At 43.4% G+C, this 12347-nt stretch overlaps 2 protein-coding genes across 6 annotated transcripts in view; one reads left to right on the plus strand and one right to left on the minus strand.

The window, feature by feature from the left end:
- Positions 1 to 12347, minus strand: part of CHLSN (cholesin) — a 123605-nt gene that overhangs the window by 62260 nt on the left and 48998 nt on the right. The window lies entirely within an intron of this gene.
- Positions 1 to 12347, plus strand: part of GPR146 (G protein-coupled receptor 146) — a 50362-nt gene that overhangs the window by 31667 nt on the left and 6348 nt on the right. The window contains exon 1 of one of the 2 annotated variants that reach the window (XM_021539708.3): positions 222 to 915. The exons of the other annotated variant lie outside the window; for it this stretch is intronic. The gene's annotated coding sequence lies outside the window, so the exon portion shown is untranslated. Of the gene's footprint in view, positions 1 to 221; positions 916 to 12347 lie in introns of those variants that run through there. 2 annotated transcript variants of the gene reach the window in all.

Raw genomic sequence — 12347 nt, forward strand, 5'->3', positions numbered from 1 at the left:
TTAAAAAGGCAAATTATTTAAGGACTATTTGTATTCAAGCTAAATAGACGAAATCATGATGTTACAGGCTTTTTATTCAAATGCAAAGAATTTACATTTACATACCACCTCATTAAAGGCAGAAGATAGAGCAGCACCATTTTCCTTACATTATTTCCCCCCCCCCCCCCCCCCCCAATTAAAATGTTTCTTCTGAATGCATAAAAGAATTCTGAGATTTACAGTATTTTTTAAAGCTCGCCTTGGCTGTTTTTCAGGTCTAATGTTGGTTACTGTCTAAATCTCCAGAGGCCAGTGGATGTTCAGGGTTTTGGTAAACAGCATTGTGTTTCCGAGGTGGGGGGGATATGACTCCCGGCATACACAGCTGCGATGAGCAGCTCTAAAGAAAATCACATCTCACTAACACAATATTTTTGTCAGCTTGGCTCATTCTGGCCGTGACTCTGTTAATGTGCACAGAGTAGCTGCTCTGATGGTCAAATTCTTTTCCTGTACCAAAGCTCTCCGGGTCTGATGCAGCCGCTGTTTGTCTCCCGTTACGTAACAACACCAAAGGCTGAACTGTTCCCCGAAACGCAGCGTGTCCTTTCCCTGCGTCCTTTCCAAAAAAAGACCTCTCCAAACCCTTTCACAACCAGGGGCAGGGTACACAGCACCGTGCCCAGGGCAGGATCAGGCCCTGGTTTAGCCAGAGCTCCAATGAGAGCGTGTGGCTGCAGCTCAGGGGATTATGAGCACGTATGTGCAGGGCAGTCACATGTGCCCGCAGTGTCCAGAGGCACGGCAGCTCTCAGGGTTCACTGCCCCGAAACCAGACCTGCGCTCTCTGCTGAGCCACGCACAAACACCTCTGGCTCGATGGGCAAAATGGTTCTGCCAGCCATCAAGGGACAGCAAGGCAGTGCCTCCCAGGTGAGCTTATAAGCAGTTCTCCTTTTAGATTGCTTTTGGTTTTTAAGAGCCTAGAAAGAATTTACATAAATGCATCTAAGCCTTGCATCAGTAGAAATGAATAGTGTCGTCATTAGAAAACAATGTTTGGGTTTTAGATAACAATTATTTAGGGAAAACATCACTGTTGGAAGTTGTAACGCTTCCACTTTTATCTGGTTGGCCAAAACAAAGTTATAGTAGCTTTTCTTGTGCATATCAGTTTTCATGCACATTAAGCTGGATTTCTCACTGTTCCTTTAGGCAATAATTATGTGCTTTCATTTTTTTTAATTTATTGCTCTGAATACACAAGATCTTTATGTTTCTGTATATTAAATGTAGAAGTATTAGAGAAGTATGGCAGAGGAATTGATCAAAAGTTAATCCAATCAGTCTTTAAGAGAGAAAAAGAGTTCTCAGTGAAAGTGAGATCCTTATGAATCTTTTATTCATACAATAGTAATAAACATGCAGCAAACCATACTGTGAAATATTATTGCAAAGCAGATAGACACAGCAGTAACTAATTAACTAATTAATCACAATTAAGTTGCATTTTCATTTATAGTATAGAAGAAGGTATGCCAAAGGCAAACTTCAAAGCACCAAGAATTTCCTAACTGCTTTCAGCAGAAGCTTTGAATAAGCAGAATGACTGCTGTCCTTTTAGCCTCCATAAGCATTTTTAACTACACTGATCACTGTGATTTTTGCAAATCTGTTTTCTACTGTATGTAGCAGAACACCTACTTTCCCTAAGGGCTCTGTCAGCCGAACTTAACTTCGTTCTGATAGAAATGCTAAAGCAGCATAAAAGGCAGCACCCTATTTGTCATGCCAGCATCACATCTGGCACGGGTTTGATTGGCTCCATCATTTAAGTCTGAGCAGAATATTGTGGATTTCTACACAAGTCAGACTAATTCTGAAGTGATGCAACAAAGTTAATCAAATGTCTGGTCAAAGTGATTCATGTAAACATCAATGTTTGTGATTTGCACATCAGACTGATTAGTCTGAACTCCTTCATGCAGATCTGAACATCAGATAAGAGGTTATCAGAATAGTCTGCATATTTTCCACAACAGCCACAACAAGTACAGCTCATTTAGGTGAAGACAGACCAGCAGGCTCCAGTGCCCTCCCTACAAACTGTGCTTCACTGTTCTCAGCACCCAGTGCCTGTGTGGGCCCTGCCAAAACAACCCTTTATCAATCATTAGTAAGAAACTGGCTCTCAGACAAACTAATTACTCCACAGGCTTCCACCCATTAGCACAGGAGGAAGCAGATTATACATTTATTTTTGTGGTGGGCTGACCTCAGTTGGGCACCAGGTACACTCCAAAGCTACTCTCTCACTCCCCTCCATGGCTGGACAGGGACAGAAAATAGAACTCAAGGCTCATGGGTTGAGAGAAGGAGAGGGAGGGATCACTCACCCATTACCATCCTGAACAAAACAGACTCAACTTACAGAACAATTAATTCATTAACCATCAAATTACAGTAGGATAATGAGAAACAAAACTGAACACCTTCCCAGAAACTTGCCAAGCAAACCCAATATATCAGGGCTCCTGCAGTAACAAAGGTGCTACAGAAGTAGTTTTTTTTGTCTGAAGCAGGCAGGACTTACTAAAAGCAGCATGTTACCTATGAAGGATACTAAGAAATCTCTACAAAAAGTCTGTTCAAATCTTTAGAGAGTTAATTGTTCTATAGTATGTGAATGGATGTGCTGCAGTTGGTAAGCACTTGTAGTAATTTCCATGTCATTAATGAGTCTGTAATTCCAGGAATTTGTACAAATCCTAACCATGGCTTTCCAAAACACCATGGAATGAATGCAGTGTAGGCAGCAGGTGGCTACTGGTAGTAGACTCCAGGTGTGACTTCACAGATGTTTTTGTAATGGGAGGCTTTAGGTTTAGAGTCCACGTTTACAGAGGTCTCAGACTCCTTTACACATTTCTTCCCACAGAATTACTTTGGGTTTTTTTGTTGGTTTGTTTTTGGTTTGTTTTTTTTTTTTCCCCCTTGGAAACATTTGTGCAGCCTCCACCAAGAATAATACCCATTAAGAGCACCTAAGAAAGTATCCCCACCCACAGGCCCATGGAAGGACAGCCAAGGACTCAAATGAAATCATCAAATACTTAAACCTGTCAAACCTTTTGTCAGCATCCCAGAACAGAACATACTAAAGATTCTTTTTAAGTTTGATATAGACATATAGCTGTAGTGGGGAGTCTTTAAGAAATTGAGTTTACTGGTAGAACATTTTGATGACTAAAGAATAAAAACTCCCTGTCGCTGATAAAGTGGAGTGGGGAGTGGCACATAGAAAGCAATAGATGGACAAATCAGAACTTAATCATGTCAGAAAGATGCCTCAAACCCCTGGTAAATTCTTATTCTAAATCTTACCATCTAATAATAATCAACCTTAGATCAGCATTAATATTATACTAGACCCCTTAGAATGTAAATATAAAATATTGTATTCAGACATTATAAATGGAATAAGATGTAATCAGTAATTATGCAAGTTCATCCAGGAGGCAGCTAGAAAATGCTATTTCCTTCACCAAGCAGTGAAAATTAAAAGCCACAGGAGTGTCAGGAACAAGATGTCTCAGACTTGCCAGCAATTAACAGAAAGATAAGTTTATCTCCAGCGGATGTGACAAATTTTGAAGTAATTTCAGCCTTAGTACAACTCTGCTGAGGGCTGATTTTTCCCTTCAAACTCAAACCAGTTTTTATAATTCTTCTATATGCTATCTGATAAAGAACTATGTCAATATTTCTGCTTTTACTGGAAACCTGGTCCCTGTGGTCAGGGTCTGTTCCACAAGAGTTTCCTCCCCAGCCAACATGATGGTCTGGTTGATTAAGTCACCAAGTCAGCTTTCACCAGGGCTTCTAATAGGAAACAGCATTATGTTATAGTTTCCAGGAAAAGTACCATCTGTGCCTCCTGCCAGTCTCTGCAACTGGCACCGAAAGATCTCTGGGGAATGTTTCTGTACTGCCAAATTTCAGCAGAGTTCCCTGCCACATGCCCTGAGCATGGGTGAAGCTGGCAAACATCGGGGGAAGATAAGAGCTGCTGTTTCCACCCTGCCAGCTCACCCGGCCAACTCATTTACAGATAATTCCAGCACAGTCCGTGCACCTTCAACCCCCTCTTCCTGCAATAAATTCACTCAGCAAAGCCCATAATTGCCATAATTTACATTAATTTTGATTGGCAGGAATCTGTCTTCTTTACTGGAGTGATGCTGATTTACATGAACCAGAAGTACAAACATTCCTTACCTGGAACCTGGGCAATTCCAAAATGCTGGAAATGCAGAGATCCAGGCACCTGCTACCTTGTAAGGTGCAAATGACCTGTTTGCACTTATTAAAGACATTACCTAAACAAGAATTTTACTATAAACCTGTCTTTTATATTATCTCAAATATTAAAAAGGCCTTGGCAGAAGTTTCTACAATATGGTGATCTTCACATAAAAAACAGGAACTAGTAAGTTTGATAAATTTTTTTCCCCTAAACCAGTCTTAACTGACGTGTTGCTCTACAGTTTAAGTGGCTGTGGGTACTGGGGCAAAGCTCCTTATATTTAAACACTGATGACTGCAAGTTATGAAAAATTTATTAAAGAAATCACCCACTTAGTCTATTAAGTTCCTGAAGTCAGAATAAATGAATTAAATACTTCCATTAAAAACAGTGGGATAAAGTGTCTCCTAAGTCCCAGCTGCACTAAACATCATCACAAGGTATCTGTAACCCTTGTTAAATCCATTGATTGTAGTACTTCATACGAAAAGAATCTGCAACTTAGATTCAGTTTTAAACTGAAGGAACTTACTTGCTTGTGTGCTCTCCCAGAAACTGGAATTTTCTGTATTTTGTAATTAATTCTTTTGGGTTTTGTGGCTCACCAGTTAGAAGCACACTGAAAATTCTCACGAAGGTTAAATTTTTTTAGAAGTTTGTTTTCAGTGAAGCAGTTAAAAGAATATATTCATATACATAACAACTTTCGGTCTTCTTGACACTGAATGTTATTTAAGGTTGCTGCTACTTAGTTTTAAAGTGGGATAGCTACATCAAAATCAGCTTCCAAGTGCTCTGAAAACACGGAGCAGAGCTGCAGCAATGCTAACTGGCTGTTCAGCACTCTGAATGGCGCCATCCACTCTGCTGATGCTTAAAAGCTGTCACTTCTTGTATTCCAACTGATCAACTTTATAAAATCCAGAACTGGAAGCACCTTACGTAAGCTGATTTTCTAATACTGCATTCATTCTAATTATTCCTGTTATTTAATATGTCATAAGTTCCTGGAAGTGAATAGGAATACTAGGAAAATTACTCAGGTTTTGTTTTGCATATAGCTTAATCTTTTTAAAAAGTATTATCTAGTGGATATTTGAGCATCTACAAATTGTGTCTCATGTCAGAATCTCTGGCAGCTAAGGCCTGTAGATAGATAAATACAGGTAATAACTGTGTATATTCATTCTGCCTGATGGAATCCTCACCTTTAGAACTGCCCAAAGTATGGTATTTCACTTTTTGCAGTGATGAAATCTCTAAGTATTAAAAGCTGCACTGTTCACTCTATAGCAAATTCTTTCTCGCTGCACAGAAACACTTAAAAAGAAACAATATGTCATGTTTTCCATATAGAAGCTCTTACAGAATTCAGTGATAAAGCTAAGTCAGGAAGGGGTGGAGCAGCACATCAGTGCCACTCATTCACTGCAGGGACAGGGTGAAGTTAACAAAACAAGGCTGAGTTTATGGAGTTAACCCGTGCAGAGCCCTTGGTGCAGCTGTTCCCCAGCAGCTGCCAGGAGGGCACAGCTGGCAACCTAGCTCCCACCGAGGCTCCACTGCAAAGAAATGAACAGCACAAAAAGGCAGGATTTATCTGCAGTGGCAGATGTGCCTGGCTGATAGCATCTGCATCTGAACAAGGCACTCCTTCCACACAAATCTTTAGGGGCTGCAGTGCTGGGCTATCTCCTCTCCACAGAACTTCCACCCTGTGGTAGTTGGTTATTACAACCTTCCAGAGCACCACGACACTCTCCAACAGATCTAAAGGGCTCCTAAACACACCATTCAGCTGTTTTGATTATGAGAGTAGCTGATCTATTTTGTCTTCCTTTATTGGAGTGTATTATCTGCTCTCATAAGCTTTAAGCTGCTTAGAAATTGAGAGGGAGAAAGAGAAACTAAAGCAAATACAATTATTCATTTCTAATGGATACACACGTTGTTCGGAGCAATCTTCTATGAACTCTAAAAATAGAAGAAATTTCTGCAGTTCTAACCTATTAGAGAATATGCACATCCTAAAAAAAGTTGCCATACCCTAAAATCCAGTTTTGCTCCTTCCAAGCAAAAAGCCTATCTGAACTCATTTCTTGATGCTTAGTGACCCGTGGCAGCAATTTGCAGACTTACTTTTGACATGGCCTTATATGAACTCAGATTCCCAAAGAGTTGAACAATCTAAACAGAAACCAAATATGCACCTAACATTGTTAGTAATTATATTACATTAATAATTGTACATGTTCATACATTTAATAATAACAATAATAAATAACAACAAAAGGTCAAAACAGGAGGGGAAAAAAGCATCTATTTAGCAGGTTACCAAGAGGCCAGGGCAGCAAGCAGATTATCATGGCACTAGGAATCTGAATCACCAGGTAGCTGCTATGCAAGTGATTTACCACGAAGATGGTACTTACAGAATGAGAAGATAAAAAAATGAGACAGAGGTTGCCAACATCTATGGAACAATAAAAAAGGTCACCCACCCACAGGAAGGAGCTCTGAAGACAACATGTATTCAGAATTTCTGGGAAAACAGAGTGAGCAACCTCAAAGGGCAACCAAAGCAAAATGCAAAGACCAATGTCAGGAACACGGGTATCTCTGTACTCATGCCACATGAAACAGAAATGCACCCTTACAGTTCTTGAGAATGTAATCTTTATTGCTGATTCAAAATACCAAAAACTGCCCGAGATTTCCCACAGGAAAGTCACAAAGTAGAAGTGAAAGTGTGTCATGCTTGGAAGCCCTGTCATAAGTTGGATATGATACTGTGTGTGTCATATGAGCAAATAATGATGGGAGGAACAGTGTTAATTGTAAGGGAGTCATCAGGGAGAGGTAAAGAGGAAAACACTGGCCAGGAGATAGGAAACTCAAGGAGTATTTTAAGAAATCAGGAAACGTACATAAGAATTTATGCATGAACAGAAAGAATGTTAAAAACAGAAAGAATGTTAAAGGAAAAACATTGGTCCAAGGGAAGGCAATTATCTAGAGAGCTGGAAGTGGATTCACACTACTCAAATTGTGCAGAATCAAGTGGGAGTAGGCAAGAATTGGGTTATATAAGTGAAAAATCTTGGGTTTATTTTAATTATTAATTATTTCTATGCTGCTATTAAAGCAAGTTATATAGCAAAGGGAAAAGGTTTAGAAAATCAAAACCTGACCCTAATAAAGGGTGAAATCAGCAGGACCAGAAAGCTGGTTGACTGCTCTTCCATAAGTTGACTTGGCATGAGTGGCAAACCCCTTTCCCTCTCTTTCAACTGACCCACTTTTGCTTTTTGACTTGTACTTTTAAAAATATTCAAAACAGGCTTATTATATTCAATCCTACTTTGAATCAATTATCCCTGTTGTTTGCTCATGCCTTCTTTCACCTTACATTGCACTGAATTAACCACATTATAAATGGTACCAGTATCAATTATGAACTTCCCCTGCCAAACTGGTCAATGGTTGCACCACAAAGACATAAATGATAGGGTTGGAAGGGGTTTGTTTTTCAGCCCAACCCCCAGTATCAAGCAGGATTTTCTTCTCCACTCATGTTAAAAGCATTTTATCTGAGCTGTATCATTACATTATAAACAGCAGCAACTCAGCAACTGCATGAGAAAAGTATATTCCTACTTGCTTGCACTGCTGCGTTTCCCCCCCATATCTAACCTGAGCTATTCAGTTTTACTTTTCTGTATATCCAGCCTAGAAGTCATTTGTTAATCCCTATGGTATGTATATAAGCTAGTAAGCCTAAAGAAATGTCATGTTACCCAGAGTGAGAGGGAACAGCAATGTGACACTTGACTCTCCAGCACTTGAGAATTCAGTGTGTTCCCCTCGATATTCAACTAATTGCAGGTTCCTAATTTTCCAAAAATATTGATGCTCCATTAAAGTTTTAAGAGTTAATCCATAAGTAATATTCAGCATGTCCCTTTCAAAAAGCAGCTTTCAAACCCTGATGAGGAGCTGACAATCTATTAAGTCATGGTTTATATATATATACATACAGAACTTCTGGCTGTGAGTTTTTGTTTGCTCAGTCTAGATCTGAGGCAAATCTGTGCTGCCCAGCAAAGCTCTGTGTAGAGCTCCCAGCCTTCCCCTAGGCAGCACCAGGTTTCAGTCTGTAGGAATTGAGATCCTGTGGGCACTCAAGAGGACGTGACAAAGGTACAAGTGTTTGGCATGTTTAGAGACTTACCTTGTTGGCTTTATTAGCTATGTATTTTACTAGCTATTAGTTTATAATGACACCACAGCTTGTGAAAACACACTCAGAGGTCAGATAAACCAGGTAAGAGCTACATCACAGACACATGATAATAGAGAAAGTAGACAAACCATGTGTTGTATAAACAGAAAAATCTGCAGAGAAAAGAGACAGTGCTGCAGCTGGATGAAGGGTCGGTTTTTTAAGTCAAATAAAATAATCCGAGCATGGAATGGTCATGCTTCAAACTCTGACCTAACCTGCTCTGCAACTTAGTGCTGCATTATGAATGAAAATGTCTGAAAAAGCCTGACTGCAGCTATGGACTCTGTAAAACAACTGAGCAGAACTTCTTTTTTTTTTTTTCTTTTTAAGTTAGTTTTATGGATCTTTTCTAAAATAGTATTTGCCACCAAGTGCTCTCAACTTTTTGTCCTGCATTGCAAGAAGTTTTTTCTTAAGTACTTAATGGACGTTGTTATCTAAATAAAACCACCTTCAGCTTTAATGGAGTGTAAGGAAATTGGCTTTTGGCCAAGTATGAGCACTCTGAAAGTGCTTCTACATGAATACCTTTCCTATTTTGCTGTTTCCTTGGTGAACTTAGGATGATCAAAGTCCTTCTGAAGTTCTGAAGCACCAAAAACATGATGCCACAGTTTGTAACATGGAGTTATCCAGAGCACATACACAATTCTGTCTGTGGGCTATCTATCAAACAGGAACAGGGGAATTTTCTGCTTTTGGGGGCTACAGCAATTTTACAATATTCGTAATGAACATTTAAATACAAACTGTGGTGAGATAAAGAAACTCAAGACAAACGGGATGACCATTTTTAGATTTCACAGAATACTCAGAACTGGGAGGGACCCACAAGGATCTAGTCCAAATGTTAAGCAAATGGCCCATGTGGAGATCAAACCCACAATGTTGGTGCTAGAGCATCATGCTCTAAACAAATGCGCTAATCGCAGGTTTAGTGTTTTTCCAGTATTTATTTCATTAACAGCTGCTTATTTTTCCAATAAGGGACGCTACATTGATGTTTATTTGCTATGGAATAAAGCTTCAGAATTTCTAAATACAAGACAAATTATTTTGAAAAAGGCAGCTCTCTGTGTTGGTTGGTGATATCAGTTGGAAACATACTTCAAAGGTAGTCCCTTTTCATTAGTCTGAGGAGTTTCCATATAAACAACAGAACAACCGCAGGAAAAAATTCATTATGGGATAAATGATCAATCTGCAGTTCAAAAGCTCTTTCAAGAAGTGATCCATTATAAAGTTGTGGAAAATATAAACATTCACATCCATTAACTGCAAGTAATATGCAAATATCCTTGAGATTAATCGACTTTTTAAAAAAGGAAGCAGAATGGAACTTGTAACACCATCACAAAATGAGGGTTATGTTGTAACACCTTTTCACAACACCAAAACAATCTCCAAATTCAAAGTAAACACTCAGAAAGTTTCCTTCCTACTTTGTTTTACAAGCCGGTTTATGTTTGCCAGCACCACAAGCACCTGTACACTTTGTAGTACGGGAATTTTTAAATACTGATTATTCAGGATATACGGCCTATGAAAATGAAACCTCAAAGCTACATATTCTCATCCGGAGTTAAAAATAAAACCCACGCTGCTGAGTGAAGGCTGCTGACTGCACTTGCAGGGAATGGCACGGGCTCTGCAGAACCCCAACGCCGATGACAAAACCATAACAAACCTGCACGCTCACGGATTTTAAGCAGCAAATCCAAAACCCAGGGGACTACAAAGCGCGCTGGATCCAACAGCTCCGAGCACAACCTCTCACTTCTAGAAACCGGCTGTAAACAGAGGAAGGGAGGGGCCAGGCGCCTGCCAAGCCAAGCAGAAACTTGTGAGTAACTTCGAGAGGCAAAACAAGTGCAGCGCCGGCAGCGCGGTGCCGGGCCGGCAGCATGAGCCGCGGGACGGCCGCGCCGGGGCCCGGCGGCCGGCACGGGGCCGGGGCAGGGCGGCGGGGGGCAGCGGCACCGGCGGGGGACGGCGAGGGGCTGCACGGCGAGTGAAGGGGCAGCACGGCGAGTGGAGGGGCAGCACGGCGAGTGACGGGGCAGCACGGCGAGTGGAGGGGCAGCACGGCGAGTGACGGGGCAGCACGGCGAGTGAAGGTGAGGGGCAGCACGGCGAGTGACGGGGCAGCACGGCGAGTGAAGGTGAGGGGCAGCACGGCGAGTGACGGGGCAGCACGGCGAGTGAAGGTGAGGGGCAGCACGGCGAGTGACGGGGCAGCACGGCGAGTGAAGGTGAGGGGCAGCACGGCGAGTGACGGGGCAGCACGGCGAGTGAAGGGGCAGCACGGCGAGTGGAGGGGCAGCACGGCGAGTGAAGGGGCAGCACGGCGAGTGACGGGGCAGCACGGCCATTGACGGCGAGGGGCTGCACGGCGAGTGAAGGGGCAGCACGGCGAGTGACGGGGCAGCACGGCGAGTGAAGGTGAGGGGCTGCACGGCGAGTGAAGGGGCAGCACGGCGAGTGAAGGGGCAGCACGGCGAGTGAAGGTGAGGGGCTGCACGGCGAGTGAAGGTGAGGGGCAGCACGGCGAGTGTCGGGGCAGCACGGCGAGTGAAGGTGAGGGGCAGTGGCACACGGCCATTGACGGTGAGGGGCAGCGCACAGGCGAGTGAAGCTGAGGGGCAGTGGCACAGGCGAGTGAAGCTGAGGGGCAGCGCACAGGCGACTGAAGCTGAGGGGCAGTGGCACACGGCCATTGACGGTGAGGGGCAGTGGTACACGGCCATTGAAGCTGAGGGGCAGCGCACAGGCGACTGAAGCTGAGGGGCAGCGCACAGGCGACTGAAGCTGAGGGGCAGCGGCACAGGCGATTGAAGCTGAGGGGCAGCGGCACAGGCCATTGAAGCTGAGGGGCAGTGGCACACGGCCATTGAAGCTGAGGGGCAGCGCACAGGCGACTGAAGCTGAGGGGCAGCGGAGCGCGGCGGGCGGGACGCGCGTCCAGCGCGATCCCGGGGTCAGAACGGAGGATCCGGGCAGCGCCGGGGCACCGTAAACCAGAGGCTGCTGCAGCCTGCCCTTGTGCAGCAAAGGCGACAAGAGGCTGCTGCAGCCTCCCTTGTGCGGCAGAGGCGACAAGAGGCTGCTGCAGCCCCCCTTGTGCGGCAGAGGCCGCCGGGCAGCGCGGTCGCTGCGCGCACTGGCCGGGCACGGCAGAGCCGCCTCGGCAGACACAAGGCGCGGCCGAGGGGAAACGCTGAGCGCGGCCGGCGCTGCACAGCCAGCAGGGTCAGTGCCTCCGCTGTCTCGCCTTCAGCCGCAGAAATACCTCACCTGGGAGCTTGAAAGTCGTCAAGGAGGTTTTCCGAGGAAGTGTTTTAATTTTGGTGTTTAGTTTTGCTCATTTCGGAGGTAAATGTTGTCGCTTTCCTAGTATTGAACATACATTTCTGTCATTAAAACAGAATTGTCCTGTTTAACCGCACTTAGAGGATGTAAAGAAAGAATAAGGGTAATGACTAAGAGCACTCCTGCAACCAGACATCCCCCTGCTCTGTAAAATACAAAGCCTGGTAGCAAAGACTGTTGATGTTCTCAGACAATATACAGGCAAGTTATTCAGTGGCTGATGTAATTCAGTCTGGAGTAACCAAGCTACATGCTTAAGGATAAAGCTACATAATGGAATTATGTGATTGTACCCATGCCCATGCTTAGTCACCTTTGCACTCACCAGAATGCATATATTTGCAATATCTAGTTCCAGTCTGCTGCTTGGCTTGAATCGAGTCATAACAGTTCAATGAGATACAG

Source organism: Lonchura striata, chromosome 16, assembly GCF_046129695.1.
Source record: "Lonchura striata isolate bLonStr1 chromosome 16, bLonStr1.mat, whole genome shotgun sequence".
Classification (NCBI taxonomy): Eukaryota; Metazoa; Chordata; class Aves; order Passeriformes; family Estrildidae; genus Lonchura; species Lonchura striata.